Source organism: Meriones unguiculatus, chromosome 7 (assembly GCF_030254825.1).
Source record: "Meriones unguiculatus strain TT.TT164.6M chromosome 7, Bangor_MerUng_6.1, whole genome shotgun sequence".
Lineage (NCBI taxonomy): Eukaryota > Metazoa > Chordata > Mammalia > Rodentia > Muridae > Meriones > Meriones unguiculatus.
This window is the reverse complement of record NC_083355.1, coordinates 38,996,095-39,012,533: the sequence shown is the minus strand read 5'-3', so window position 1 is coordinate 39,012,533 and position 16,439 is coordinate 38,996,095. Positions and strand designations below refer to the sequence as shown.

The 16,439-nt window shown below is 44.7% G+C and overlaps 1 protein-coding gene across 1 annotated transcript in view; it reads right to left on the bottom strand.

The window, feature by feature from the left end:
• Positions 1–16,439, bottom strand: part of Asic2 (acid sensing ion channel subunit 2) — a 1,053,308-nt gene that overhangs the window by 391,451 nt on the left and 645,418 nt on the right. The window lies entirely within an intron of this gene.

The following is a 16,439-nucleotide window of genomic DNA, read 5'->3' as shown; positions in this document are numbered from 1 at the left end:
CCGTTATCTCCACTCTGGTTGAAGCTATCACTGTTTCTTTCCAGGGTGACAGCCTTGTGGCTGAGCTCTCTGTGTCATTCCTTAGCCAACATGACCACTCTACCCAACAGCAGGTCAGGCCACACTTTCCTCCCAACAGCCTTTTGTTTCTTTAGACACTCCTATTCCGTGCTGCTGTGGAATGCCTCCTGCTATTCTGCCTGTAGCCTTTGCCTGTGCCTTCCCAACCCTCACCTTATTAGGCCAGGCTCACGCTCCAGCACCCAGCTAGCTGATGCTATCCTCAGTTAAGTGTCCTGCCTCGCTTGGATCAACAGCTCCCAACTCTTTCTCAGCTCCCTGCACTGTTTTTCCATTGCCACCCACATTATCTGTGAGTTTTCCTATTTTGTGCTTGGGTCTTCTTCCCCTTGCCCCAATATTAAAGTCTATGAGGGACTGAGAATACTTTTTTCTATTCATTCTTGGTTTTAAGATTAGGATTAGATGAGGCAGTTGAGTATATCTAAAAAACTTCACAAAAGGAGGCCCTCGTTCTTAGGAGCCTGCCTACAGTAAGTCCTCCATAAACCTCCTTTCTGCTCCGTCCCACCTCTGCTTTCTTCTCTAACACCCAGCAAGACTGGAGACACAAATAAGTGAGAGAGAGGAAGGTTAAGAAAAGGAGCAATGCAGGTGACAGTGTCTGGGGAGGAGGAGAGAATCCTAGAGTAAAGCCCTCACTGGCAGTGAGGAGGCTGAAGGATAAAACCCAGGGGTGATCTTGACAGTGGCGACAAAGAGAAGCTCATTGGCATTCTGGATGTGGAGAATTTGAAATTGGTGCTGTAGGTAGGAAGGCTGACCAGGCCATCCAGGGGGATGGCGGAGATGGAGAAAGGGGACGAGAGGAGGATGGAGGAAAATTGCAGGGAAGGCCAAGGTATAGATAGCCCTGGGAGGCTGAAGGCTAGCAGGCTTTGCCACCTGGCTGGACAGATTCCCCCATGATGGGGCTTTCCTCTGTTGCAGTTTCCCCTGGGGTCAAGGATGACCATGCCTATGGAAGCCACGTCTGATCAGCAAGACTCTGATCCAGAGTCTTCCCAGATTCTCAGAGAGAGCTATCTCTGGTCTCAACAAGGTCTGTTTGCCCTGGGAATGCAAGACACGTTTCTCTTTTAAATTTTAATTTGGTTCTGTCACTGAAATCACATTAGACTCCACTCTGCTCCTCAAAATGACATTTTTTAATATTCCCCGTATATGCAGATCAAACTGGGTCCAATGGGTCTCTGCCCCATCTGACCCCTCTCTCCATAGCTCCCTTCTCTCCTTGGTTCTCTTCTCTCCATGGTTCCTCTCTCTGATTCTTCCTTCAGTAAGAGGAATTTGCTCTCATTCTCACAGGTATTGGGGCCCACAATCTGTTTTGCTGCTCTGAGTGTCACTAATAATTCTACATACTGGGCAGCTCCCAGGCCACCCTGAAGTGAAATGTTGGAAATCCTGGCTTTTCCCTTACCTGCAACCACTTTTCCATGGTTTTGGGCAGGTTCTTCCTTCTGTGGAATCAGCCAAAATGGCATGCACTTCCACTAGGAGACATGACAGCATTCTAGGACTTTCATTAGGAGGAGATGGGATCTTTTGAGATAGGGAACAGGAGAGAAGAAGCCAATTTCTGTAATTCAAGATCATATCAAGTCTCCTTGGAAGACAGCTGACTGCAGTAGCTAGTCAGTGTGGTGGGGGCCTTGTATCCCTTACTGCATTCTGGAGGAAACAGAGAAATCAAGAGAAGAAGAGACAGAGACAGCAAGTGAGAGTGAGAGAAAGCAAGGGAGAGGAAAAGAGAAAGGAACACATACATTCAGAGAGAGATGGAGTTGGGAGTGAATTTCAGCAAAGACTCTCAGGCTTCATTTTGTTCCTGTGACCCCCCAAGTTGACCATCTTTTGGGGTATTGGTAGGAAGCCTAAATTTAGTATTTGAGGAGTTCTCTCTCCCATGTTCCTTCCATGCTCCAGGTAGAGGCTTGTGGTTCTGGGAGGTGAGTTGCAACAAATAAGGAAGATTGCTGCCACAGTGAGGCAAGTTCGGTTCCCAGCAATGTTGCCACCAGAAAGGAGCAGTGGTCTGTGGCACAGATCTGGTGGTGGTGCCCCTGTGATACACTATCCTCTGGTGCATTTGCTCTTGGAAAAGGTCTGTTGACTGCTGCACATGTTTTGAGGCCCTGCTTTTGAGGAAGTAAGTACCTTGCACCCTCGTTTAGTAGGGCAGAACGAAGGCAGAAGCTAAAGCTCATAGATTGGGAAGTCTTAACAGATGCACAATTCATCCATTTTCCTGCTGTCCTCCCCTCTCTGAACAAATTGACCATGCTTGGACCATTCCTCAAGCAGTAAGTATTAACTCTTGCTCTGTCCTTTTCTATTTGCACTCTGGAGTCCTTCCTAATTAACTAGTTTCTGACATCACTAATCTTCTCCACCCTCCACCTGGGGCCATCTTCCTTCCTGTTTGATTATTTGGTTTTCAGGTTGAGGGTCTCGTGGCTCCTGGAGTCCAGCCGCTGACATGGTGGGGGTTGGGAAGTAACCGGGTCCAGGCAAGCTGCTGACAACCACAGGTGCCCATGTAACTCCTGTGTGCCCTGCCTGCACTGTGCCCACACAGGCAGCTGAGGATGGCATGTCGGGCAGTTTCAGTAAGATGGGAATGGCTTTTTAATAGCTGGGGGCCCCTCTCACTCATCTGCACATGCTGAGTTTATTCTGCCATTTGTCAAATTCTGACTCTAGGGGACCTGGGTTTGGAGAGTTCCAGCTTCAAGATTGATGATCCCAGTGAGTGACAGCTTCCTTGGTTCCTCTAAACAGTCAGAGCTGCCAACAGGAAGCCCGACAGACTGCTCATCTCCGAACGACACATGTACCTCCACCTCTGCTGAGGTTGGAAATGAAATGTTTACTTGGGCTCTAACCAATACACCCCAGCTGCCTCCCTGCCTATGACTGACAGCAAGTAAGTTTCAAAAATTAAGCAGACAGCTTAATGGCTCAACACAGATTCCACTTTGCCAAAGGGAAGGAAAAAGAAAACCAGATTCCAGTCGGGTTAAGAGAATACTCCTAAAGTAGAAATGGGACCACAGTCTCCCGTTGACCATAGATGGGCTCTGAACTCTGAACTCAGACTCCAGAATAGTGCTCAAGGAACAGGGTGTTGAGTTGAATTCAACACTTTTAATTGTGTGGGACTCCTCACTAAATCTTTAATTCTCAGAGGTGATGAAATGCTGAAATCCATCTAGTCTGAGTTCCTGAGCAGTGATGCCTGCTGGAGCATCTCTGTCCATAGCTGGCATAGCTACTGATCGTAATTACAACTCCCATACAGTATTTCTTTTTTTCTTTCTGCTTTTTCTTTCTCTTTCCTTCCTTCCTTCCTTCCTTCCTTCCTTCCTTCCTTCCGTCCTTCCTTCCTTCCTTCCTTCCTTCCTTCCTTCCTTCCTTCCTTCCTTCCGTCCTTCCTTCCTTCCTTCCGTCCTTCCTTCCTTCCGTCCATTCTTCCTTCCGTCCATTCTTCCTTCCTTCCTTCCTTCCTTCCTTCCTTCCTTCCTTCCTTCTTTCGTTCCTTCTTTCTTTCTAACTTGGTTTTTCAAGACAGGTTTTCCTGGCTGTCCTGGACTTGCTTTGCGGAGCAGGCTGGCACCAAACTCACAGTGACCTGCCTGTCTCTGCCTCCCAAGTGCTGGGATTACGGTATGTGCCACTGTGCCTGGTGAAGAACATTATTTCTTATGTGGAGTGACGTGTTGGCTTTGATTGAGTGGATGTCCTTCTTTTTGTAGGTTTTCCCTCATGGATATAAGATTTCCCCTGGCCACATACAGAATCCATTCCTTCTGTGCCATAATCCTCCCAGCCAAGAAGAAGGTCATCTCATCCTTCCTGAAATAGGTGAAGACCTCAGTGGCCTCTGTCATGCTAGATGCTGGGCTTATAGAGGCAGTGGACTGGCAAACAGAGGAGCACTTGCTTCCGAAGACATATTTTCCATACTCTTCTCCATGCTGCTTACTGAGGAAGGTTTGACCCATGTGGAAACATCTCCACCCCTCTACTTCTTCCCTTCCTAATGCACTCCTAAGACAGGATGGTTACCACAAGACCCTAGGCATTCATATGATCCTGTGTTTTGGTGAAAAGGGCCACTGGGAGTGAAAAGTTCATATCTGTTTGTTGTCTCTTCTGTAGTCTGATCACTAGGAAGTGGGGAGGCCAGAAGGCTGCCATGCACTGGGAAATTCAGCTATGCTCTCTGATGTGTAGATATGGCCAAGTTAACCTTAATTTCTTCCCGGAGCCATATGATGACCAAAAGCAGCAGATTCCACTGTAGGTAGCAGTGTGTGTGTGTGTGTGTGTGTGTGTGTGTGTGTGTGTGTGTGTCCTCATGCCATCATGACAAGGACAATGGGTCAGTGTCCAGTGTGGAAAGAATGCTTTTTTACTCATCCTGCTAGTCTTCTACAGCTATAACTCATCGGTGCATGGTGGATACATGGGAGAAGGATCCAAGAATTTCTGGGTTTCTTCTTTAAAGCTTCCTGTAGAGCACCGAGCTTCATTCTACTCTTCCCTTCCTATCTGTGCTTCTAGCAATGTGACCTTCCCTCTGCCCTGAGAACTAACCAGGAAATCAACTTACAAAAATAAAGATATGCCTCTTGAACAAAGAAAAGCAGAAGCATCAGCGACAGATGGAGCTGTGGGGGTTTGAGGGATGATGCCCCCCATATATAAGCAGGCTTAGTCCCCAGCTGATGAACTGTTTGGAAGAATTAGGAGATGTAGCCTTGTTGGAGGAGGTATGTTGCTGGAGGTAGGCTTTGATGTCTCAAAAGCCTACGCCAGACCAAATGTCCCTTTGTTGACCTACCTGGGGATCAGGATGGAGTTTTCAGCTCCTTCTCCAGCCCCATGTTCCCTGACTGCTGCCACCCTCCCCACTAGAATGACAATGGACCAGTCCTCTAACACCCTTAGCAAGCACCGGTTAACTGTTTTCTTCTTTAAGTTGCCTTGGTCATAGTACAGTGTATAGAACAGTAACTGAGACAGAGCTCATGCCTTGGTAACGAAAGCCCAATGGGAAGCATGCTTTCATCCATTCTTCTCTCTCCATGCTCTGGGGGATGTAGCTATTGTGAAAGCATGTGTGCTAGGGCTGCACCCTGTCATGGCTACCAAGCTATGGGCAAGAATTAGAATCAGCTCAGAGAAACTGAACTGGGTGCACTCAGAGCAGTAATGTGAAGAAGCTTGTCCATGGGGGGCTGGGCTGCTTGCTCGTCTAAGAGAGGACGATCTATTCCACCTCATACCTGTATAAAATCTCCTCTTTGTTGATATCCTAATGTTTCATAGAGTAACTACTCAAATCAAGGTAGTGGCTTCTAACACTAACAGGAAGGGTAAAGGAGGGCAATGGGTAAGAACAAAGAAGCAGATGAAGACTGCTGGAGAGATAAAGGCATCAGCCCCCACCCTGCAGCTTTTGGAGGAAACATGTAGCAATATCTATCAACATTAAAATTATACCCACTCCTTGAGCAATTCATTTTAAAAACCTCTTTCCTCCACGGTTAGACTTGTCTGTGTGGGCAAAGATGTATGTGCCCGTACCATAACTGCAACAATATTCAGGACAGGAAGCAACTTAGATTTCCATCACCCCCCTTACTTAAAATATGGCCCATCACTATAATGAACGACCACGCAGCCTTGACAAAGAACCAGGTAGGTCTTGTTATGCTGATGGAAAGATCTTTGTGGCGTGTTTTAGAAAAAAAGAAAACACCGAATAGTGGGTTCCCATAAAAGTAGAAAGGTCTATTCAGAGACCTAGGTGCTTGTATCTGGCGACATCATTTCTGGAAGGCTACACAAACACACAGGTAATAACACTGCTCATGTTGGATTAGGAGTGATGACACAATAAGGGTAGAGAGTGGAGAGGCTTACTTTCCTTCACATAGCGTTGTTCATCATGTCAAGTCATTATGTAACTTTGTACTGCATTTCCGTCAAAAAAATAGTTTCTAAAAAGAAGGAAGCACGTGCCTTAAGCACTTAGGACAAACAGAGCTTCCATTGTTTGCATGTCGACAGAACAGCCACTGCCAGTAAAGTACTTTGTCAGCCTGAGTGGTGGAGGTACTGAGGAAGATGGTGTTGTGCTTTTATAGTCCAGTTGTCCAGGTAGAGAGGGAAAGGTATGAAAGCTATTATTCTAGCAAATCAGAAGAGGAAACACTGAATCTTGACTAAGAAGGGAGACTTCCTAAGTTGGTCTGTGAAGCAACTGTAGTAGAATTTTGAGACCAGACCAAATGAATGATACACGAGACTCCAGACAGAGAGAATAACAGGAACCGAAGATATGGAATGGGAAATGAGTAGCCACGCCATGACACCATAAACATGGCCTTCACCTACCTCCTGTTCAGCCTGAAATCCTTTGTTTTCAGCTGAGGCATGGTTTGCTTTCAGAAGTCTTTGTGTGATTGCAGATATTTGCCTTTGAATGAGGGATGGGAGGAAGGGCTCACAGGGACGGGGGTGGGACTCACAAAACTGGTCCACATCTCCCAAGAAAAGTCCTTGTGTAAAGATTCCCACAAACACATCTGACTTGAAGTTACAAAACACAAAATGGCAGTGGGTAAGAGATAGGTATAATCCACATTTTAATTCAGAAAGAGTTCTCTCTTCTTACCGCTGGGTGAATTAGAATCCTACAGTACCCAAACTAATGGGATGTGAAAGCAAGCTCTAAGTGAACTTGAACTACACAGGAGGAAATGAAGGTGTTTGCCCAAGGTTAGAGGAAATGGTGGAGTTGGGATATTACCTACTAGGCCTTGGATAAGTGCCATGCTCTCCTATTCCTTGTAAAGCACTAATGTAAATATAATGGAGAGAGAGAACATAGAACATTAGTGTATTTTGATGGATCAAAATGTAATGAAAAGCAGAGGGACTTTTCAGAGAGAACAGAGGCTTTGACTGACCAGCAGGGTCTGTGTGTTAGAGGTGTAGATATTAAAGGACCCTAGAAGGGAGGGTTTACAAGAAGGAACTCCTTGAGGGCACCATTTTGTTTGGGGCTTTTCTTCCAGGAATAGGAATATTGTGTGATGACCTGTCATATGGAAAAGAGACATTGGCAAATTGTAACCACATCCTTGAAGATCTGTGTATTCTCAGGAAATAAGTGCCTTTTCTTCAGATCTCAGAGCATTTATCCTCAGAACAGGAGGAGGGATTAGGAGGTGATGTAGCAACCTCTGTGGCCATGATTGGGAAGCTGGTGGTTCAGGGAAGAAGTCTCAGTAGCCACTATGATGAAGCATCTAGGGAAAGCTAGGGTAGCGTGGTGTGTTGTGTGCATTTATATCAACCGGGAAAACACAAATCAGAGCAGCACAGGACAAAAAAGAGGTTTGTTTCTGTGAGTTTCCAGTAGGACATGGGAAAGGAAGATGGATTAAGAAAGAGCAGGACATAGACTCCTCTTTATTGCATCATACATTAAAAATATGACAACCCATACTGAGAGATCTTTAGTGGGGAGCCTCTGTCTTCAGGGCAAGTCCAAACTTCTTGCGCCGTTACAGAGATTGACATTGTTTGTCTTTGCCTGTCCCTCTAGCCTCCTCCCCTGGGTCCCCTAACCCTTACAGTATGACCTGAGAGACGCTCCAGGCTGGATGATGCCTGCTAACTCCCTGTGGGTTTGGAACTCTGGACTTTGCACAGGCCTCTACCTGGAATGCTTTTGTATCCATGTCTGCTGGGCAAACTTCTACCTATTCTTCAAAAATACTGCTCCAGTATTTTAACATCTTTCTTAAGTTTCTGTTACATGGAAACTTTGGCTCTGACCTGCTTCTAGCTAGAGGTAATCATGTCCTTCTACTGTCAGCTGCGACTGTATGGATGCCATTATAATGACACCTTCCTGACATGTTCTACTGTGATTCCCTCCTTTCTCATTTCTTCATGACCTCCTCAAGGGTAGAAAACCTCTGCCTTGCTCCTGAGGTGGAGACAGATTGATTTGGTGATGGACCCTCGAGTTCTGGTAAAGTTGAAGGCTTGGGGAGACAGATGGGGACACACCACCTGGAAGAGAGGGTGGGCATATTGACCCTGGGCAAAGACTCTGCAGAAAGCAAACCAGAAGAGCTAATTTGCCATGTCTCCTAAGTTATTTTCAGTTGGGCCTTTAAGGGTCACTTAAGGAAGCTCTGAGGCATAAGAGAGTGTCAATATATATTATAGGGCCCTGTCTTAGGTGGCTTGGTGCTGTTGGAATAGAGTCATTCCAACTCCTTGAAAAGGTGTTTTCTAGGCTCCCAAATAAACACATTTTCTAAGGGATTGAGTTGGTGTTACAGTGTACCACTCAGGCCCCCAATAGCAAGAAAAACTCACATATATGTATGTCTCTTTCCCTACTTCAGGTGCTGGTCTCCAGAGCAGGCTCTAATCAACTGCCTACACACTAAGCTTCATCCCAGACTCAGCCTACAACTGCTATTAAGAGCTGCTGACCTGGAGAGGACAGGAGTTCCACAAGGAGAGCAACAAAATCAAATTATCTGGGCACAGGCATCTTTTTTGAGACTGATAACTGCAACCAAGGACCATTCATGGTTATAACCTAGGACCCCTGCTCAGATGTAGCGCATGGCAGCTCAGTCTCCAAGTGAGTTCCCTAGTAAGGGGAACAGGGACCGTCTCTGACATGAACTTAGTGGCTGGCTCTTTGACAGCCCCTCCCGATGGGGGAGCAGCCTTGCTAGGCCACAGAGGAGGACAATGCATCCAGTTCTGATGAAACCGGATAAGCTAGGGTCAAATGGAAGGGGAGGAGAACCTCTCCTATCCATGGACTTGGAGAGGGTCATAGGAGGAAATGAGGGAGGACGGGGTTGGGAGGGGAGGAGGGAGGGGGCTACAGCTGGGATTAAAAAGTGAATAAACTGTAATTAACATAAAAAATAAAAAATTAATAAAAAAGAACAACAACAAAACAAATAAAAGGAAAAAAAAAGAGCTGCTGAGATTGAGATTAGCAGACTGCATAGAGTCAACATGCCTGGGGGATGATCAGAAGAACAGTGTAGGTACCAAGACTATCAACAGGGAGGAAGGGCTAGAAGAATCCATCATGAGAACCACAGGAGGGCTGGAAACAACAGAAGTCATTAGCATGGCACATAGCCATGTCATGGTCATCTGAGATGATGGTGGCAGCAGTGGACAGGCCAGAAAAAGTATCCACCAGCCCAAGTTTATCCTGCTGGGGCCTCCGTCTTGGCTCCATACTAGACATGTAAAAGTTGTGATTCTCCAGCCACTCCTTTAGAAAATTCCACTCCCTTGGTCTGAGGTAAGACCTAGGTCTTTTTAGTAGTATGTTTCAGATATTCCCTGAAGATATTTGATTTACAGATAAGACCAGAACTATTGCCATGGTGAAAAAAAAATTATCAATTCTGAAATTAAACAGAATTGTGTATGAATAGCCTTCCTGCTATGCTTCGGGAACTTAGGGTGTAGTTCATTCACCCAAGTTTCCATTACTCACCTGTAAAATTATGTAAATAATATGTGTTTCATAAAAATGTCAGAAAGGTGCCAGGCTAATGGTAATAACAATGCAGATGAAAGCAGCCTTCCATCCATGGCGCTCTGATTACGATAATTGTTAGAATTTTTCATAGTCATGCTTAGCCCTCCCTCTCTAAGTCAGAGCACCCTATGGTAGACGTGCCCTCCTTAGCCTTTGGCTCTTTGTGAACGAGTCCTCTCTCCTTACGCTCGCTGAAGCCACACAAAGCTCAGCCAAGTGTGACAGAAGTAGCTAAATGGAAGCTAATGACTCTCTCAGGGTCAACCAGATAGCTGAAAGTTGACAGCCAGGATCCCACTCCTCTTGCTACACGCAGAATAACACAAGCTTGCTGCTGTGGCATCCAGGATGACCTTGTCAGGGTTTGTGAAACTGTTCTGTAGGGAACAAGGTAGGTGTGGGGGTGCTCGTTCACAGGGGGTGACAACAAAGCTTAGGATGCTTAAGTGACCTCCTCAGCGTCATATTAGGTAACACGTGACTTGGAACAAGTCCTTTCTCCTCTCTGTGGGTCAGGTTTCTTTTTCCTTCCTTCCTTTCTTTCTTTCTTTCTTTCTTTCTTTCTTTCTTTCTTTCTTTCTTTCTTTCTTTCTTTCTTTCTTTCTTTCTTCTTTCAATTCTGGGTAGCTAATCTGCATGAAAAACAATCCCATTTACTTTGATGCTGATGGTTCTAGACTCAAATCTTCTTCCCTGCTCCAGAAAATGCCTTCCATTACTGACATAACATTACCTTCTTCTCTAGAGACTCCAGCACCATGGGTCCAGATGCAAAATCACTCCTTTGTGCTGGGGGCCAGAATTCATCCTGCTGGTAACCGCCATGGCTTTCCTAACCACCCTAACCCCTCCAGATATAAGTTTGCTCATTTCTCCTCCTGCCATCTAGAACTTGAAATAGCCTCCAGTACTCTATGTGGCTGCCAGAAGTTGTAATTAAATAATGTCCAGCTGTCAGAAAGGCTGTTATAAATGGTCTTTTTGTCTGCACCACTGTCTGGGAAGCCAGAAAGGGGAGAAAGTAGAGGGTTATAAATGTGAAGAACAGGAGTTCAGTGGGGAGCTTGGGGACAGTTTTAGGTATCAGGAGACCCACAGAGGCACTCCCAAACATGGGAGTAACTGGCTGATGGCCTACCTGATCCCAGCCTTGCTCTCTGATAATATTTGCACATAGGATAACCCAAGAAGGATTTAGGAAGTGTGAGTCTTATCCTGGAGCTGACTATCCTGGGCTGCAATTAACTTTCTCTTTTACAACCCAGGGAAGAGAAAATGGTACTGTGTGTGCTCAGATTGACTTTCATTATTTTCTTCTCTCCCTCCCTTCTTATGAATATACACTTTGAATCTCGATTACATGTGAGAGTTTTCTCCAAATGAGGAATATGGAGAGGAAATGTTCATTTACTGAGCATGCATTAAGCGTTAGGTAATTTATATACATGGCTCCATTTTTTTTGAGCATACCCAGAAGAAAATTATTATAAATTCAATATTGTAAATAAGAATAACATGAGTCTGACATTAAACAGCTCTCCCAAGTCACATAGCCCATAATGAAAAGGCTGGGGATTAGGATTTCATATGCATGGGGATTTGGAAACTAGTCAAGGCCGAAGGCTCTGACTTCACTGCTGCTCTTCACTTGTCCCCTGGCATGCTGTGTCCTGCTACTTCCAGCTGCGTGGAGCTCCTGACCCAGGGCCCAGGGCCAGGGAAGGCTTGTAGTACCTGCCATTGAACTATTTTCATTTCTTTTGGATACTCCCATCCCTAAAGCCACAGGAACTCAGGTCACAGACCAAACAAAAACAAATGGTTTGGGGGCTTATTAAATAATTATGCTAGCCTACATCACTTTTGTGGACAGGCTGCCTGGCAGTGTCCTCAAAGGCCAAGTAGGAATTCACAGGACAGTTCTGAGAGACTTGGATGCTTACAATAAGAAGGCATGAGGTGGACAGATGCATAGTTACCTAGAAAGAACACTCTTATTATGAGGCAAGTTCCAACCATTGCTTTCTGCTGGAGGGGCAATTCTTTGAGTGCCTTAAGACCTTGGCTGGTTTTAACCTGATTGGTCCAGAAACCTTGCAGACAGCTGTAGAGAAGTGGGTACAGACCTTCACATGCTTTTGAAGGACAAGATGGAGACTAAGCAAGAGGGTTCTACTATTATCATTATCAATATTACTATTATCACCATTATTTAATGGGTATGAATGATTTGCCTGAATTTGTATTTGTGTGCCACAAGTAAGCCTGGTGCCCACAGAGGACAGAAGGTTAGTATCCTCAGAAACTAGAGTTATAGATGGTTGTGAACTGCCATGTTGGTGCAGGGACTTGAACTTGGATCCTCTGGAAGAGCATCCAGTACTCTTAACTGCTGAGCCACCAGCCTCTCTAGCCCTGTCTCACTTTTTGAGAGAGGGTCTCACGTAACCACACTGGACTCAAACTCTATGGAGTTAAGAATGACCCTGAAGTCCTGATTCTCCTGCCTCTTCCTCCCAAATGCTAGGATTATAGGTCCACAGCACCATGCACATTTTAGAACAAGGATTCTGAAAGAAATATATTCATCATCACAGTCCAGGTCATCTTGCTACCTGCATGGATGACCTTGAGTACATCTTTGAATGTTGCTGGGCTTTGGTTTCCTATTTACGAACGTTCATATGACAAACACCTTGTGAGCATCTAGTGTGTATCACATGCTCTGTTAGGTGCCAAGTGTAGGCAGAAAGCACAACAGATGATGTATTCCATGACCTTATGGAGCTTCTAGTCTACTGGAAGGAAATAGCACACAGTAAAGCTCATGATTGCATTCATAGTAAATGCTGTGGGAGAAGCCTTTTCAATGGGAGACTAGGACATACTTCTCTAGAGGTTTTTGTTTTTGTTTTTTTTTTTGTTTTGTTTTGTTTTGTTTACACTAATGCATTATGAGAGACAAGGTGTGTGCAAAGATCCTGTGGAAGGGAACAGACAGATGTCTTAGGAGCTGAAATCAAGCAAATGTTGCCAGAGTACTCTGGAAAAGGAGAAGTAGTGGCATAAGGCAATGGTGGAGGTCAGTGGAGGCAACATTCATACCGAGCACCCTGACCTGAAGGAAGATTTAGACTTCAGTTCATGAGGATTTGGAGTATATTGCTCAGTTTCAAACAGTGGTGGGATTAGATTCACATGCTGAAAATAAGATCATAAGAAATGGAAAAACAATGACAAAACCACATGTTCACAAAAATAACCACCTGTAGGCCTCTCTATACGGGAGGCTAAAAAAAAAAAAAGACTTGAATAACTATTTTTTTTCTGTCACAGAATGGACCCCATGGGAATAATCTGCTAGCATAACAAAGAATAATGTAGAAGAGTATTCATTACAGATACAAAGCCCATGCCTGGCTGTTGTGTAAAGGCAATAGACACTAACAAGTCTTGCCTGTTTCAAAATCAAAGGAGAAAGGGGTCTGCAGGGGCTTTGCTAGCAGCGAGGCAATCACACTCAGGAGTCTGAAAGCCACTGCTCTCCCCCATCCCACGCTTTGCCATCAGCACCTAAAATGCTCAGAAGCTTGCTAGACAGAGCTCAGAGAGTAAAGGTGCCAGCCTCATGGCTTGAGTCTGATCTCTGGAACTTAGATAGTGGAAGAAGAGAACCAACCCCTGAAAGCTGTCCTCTGACCTCCACATCTGAATATGTGCACATGTATTTACACACACACACACACACGCGCACGCGTTAAAATTTTTTAAAAAGAGAAATGTCCTAGAGGCGTTCACACTTGAGAGGATCATCCTCTGAGGGACCAGCGACAATGATTTATTCGCATCCTTTGGAACATTTTAGAGACTCTTTGGTGTGGTGCCATCTTCATGAATGGCCTCAAAGAGCTCAGTCGCCTGTATCTAAGCCGTTGCAACACCTCTCACATGGAATATGATGAGCCTGTGTAGTCAAGACGATATTATGGAAATGATGGAGTAGGAATCCCATGACCTGTTATCAAAGCCATCATAGCTTCTGTTTTCCTTTCTCTTTCTTGGATCACCTACTCAGCAAGCTGGCTACCATATAGCAAGGATGCTCAAGCGAATCTATGGGTAAGTTTATGTGGCAAGGGTTTGCATGCCAACAGATACATGAAACAACCATTTCAGAAGCTCTTTCAGCCTCCAGATATTTTCTGTAATCTCCTAAGACATCCTGGACATAGACCATAAAGTGGTATCACTTTTAGATCCACCTACAAGACAGCATGCTTGTTGCTTGAAGTCATTAAACTTATCAGTCACTGATTATATAGCATTTAATGACTGATGATTTTGAGCTTTAAAAAATGTGTTCTTCAAGTCCTATCGCTAGAGATTCTGATTAAATTGGAGTAAATTTGAGTGTTAAAAGTTTTAGATGATAATAACATAAAAGCAGGAATAAGAACCACTGGACTAAATAGGAAAAGACTCAACGTTACTTTAAGAGAACCCACCCATCACAACACAAGGAGAGATTAGCACAAATTGCCTCAATTTCCAGCACTAGAATTCAGATTCTATCCAGGGAGATGCCTAAAGTCCAAAGAGTGGATCAGAACCCAAGATCACAGTGGGCTGAGACTTAGAATGTCCTGTGTTCTCAGCCTTTCCCTGTGGGATTCCCACATTTTCCTAAGGACATGACCTAGAGAAGGAAAGCTCTAGCTCTAGCCCAGGGAGAAGGCATTTCAAGCCCAGCCAGATGATGACTGCATCTCTACAAACCATAGCTTTGACCTTGGGGTTACAGGTATGCGGGAGGCCTCCTCTCCACAGATGTATGACTTTCTCTGTCCTTACGCCTACCATTATGTGTTCTGTCCAGACCACATTCCTGTCTATGGACATTCTCTTGAAAACTTATGAGCAATGATGACATCTGACTGTGAAAACCTTTGTCTGACCTCGAATGTTTGTGAGTAATAAGACGATGTCCCCATCTCTGAACAATAACTCAGGAGGTCTGGCTATCTTTTTTTTTTTTTTTTTCTGCTCCCTTATGTTGTTGCCCCTATGATGTCCTCAATAAAATAATTAAATTGATTAGAATGAGAGTCCTAGAAGATGATGGATGCTGATGGCATGGTCATCCAGACTCTCTCACCACTGACCCTCCCGTAGCTAGACCGTATTAACATTCATCTGTGTGGTGTCTGTGATTGCAGCTGCAGCTAGAGGCATTGTGTGAGCAACATGCTAGCTGTAGGAGAGACAGGACTCAATGAGATGCCTTCCTTATCCTTTAAGAGCTTTTAACTTAACACAGACAGGTAAGAAAAGAGAAAGGGTGACTAGAGACCTCTGGGAATAGATGAGAGGTGCCTCACTCAGCCTACAGTCTCTTGTAGCGGAGGAGATCTGAAGTGCTTTGCTGTCTAGGTAAAGAAGGAGGTCCCTTAGCAATACAGGAGAATACAGCCAGTTGGTTTAGTCTACAGAGGTAGGAAGTGGAGGGGTTTGGAGACTTGTAAACAACTTCTTGTGTATCTAAATATTTTCCTGGGAAAGATGGCTTAAGGGGTGGCCCAAGAGTATCTGCTGAGCAGCAATTGTTTTTATGCTGAACACCAAGCTTCACACAAAAGGGAAAGGTAGAACTCACTATCTGCAAAGTGCATTCCTTGCCTAACCCTGTTTAATATCTGGGTCATATGCTTACTTTGTGTGATGGTAGCTAACTCTGCACTTCTGACTAGGCTTAGTATTTGCACAGACTTCATTTCCAGAATCAAAGCTTTGATTTCCTTTTTTTTCTCATTCTGGATCCTGGCTGCTATTTTCCTCTTGTCTCCTATCTAGAATTAAAACTGACCTCCATGCATTCAACTTTTATAATCTCATGTTAGCCTCACCCCGTATCTTCTCTTCTGGGCTCTACCTACAGTCACCCTTAGGACTACAAATGTGTTATGAGGCCAAGAACTGCATGGAAGAAGCTCGGGATTATAGGAGACCAATCTGGTAATATAGAAAAACCTAGAGATCATCTGGAAAATCAAGAATTGAGAACATGGGGAATGAAAAAAGAGATAAATAGCCCCAAACTTTCAGTAAGTAAGGGGCTCCTGAATAGTCTTTACTTCATGTCGCTGACTTCTTAAAAGAAGTCATAAGGAGGTGACTTCAGTCAGGGCTGGGAAGGTAGTGCAAATTAATTAAGTGGTCAATGAAACAACAGAGGAGCCAGGACCATAGCGATCTAAAAAGCCTGTGGTCCATCTTGTGAGGGAATGCCTTCCCTTAGCTCTAGTTGCTGATTGATAAGTGTGAGGGATTGTGAGTCCAGCGGTCATTTGGAACTATTTTTGTATTAAGCTAATAGCCAGGATTTAAATGGAGAACAGCCAGAAGTTCAAATAAAAACAACTATTATATAAAGAAAAGATTTAGGCAACATGATCTTAGAATTTCACTAGAGACTGTAGGTTCCAAACCCACAGTCACTTGATCAATTAGTTTCTGAGGTCTCCCCATGACTCCTGAAAGCAGCAAGGCAGGCAGGACCAACTGATCTCAAACATCAGACCTCTGTGGTTTCCCTCTCCCAGCAGGTCAAGGAAGTGTGAAAAAGTGAGGTCTCCACTGAGCTTCAGATAGGATGGCTCACAAGAAGCCCACAGATCCTCCCAGGAAATACAAAAGTCAACACTAGGAAGGGCTTCTTACTCATATCACTAGTGAAGTCACAGCAACT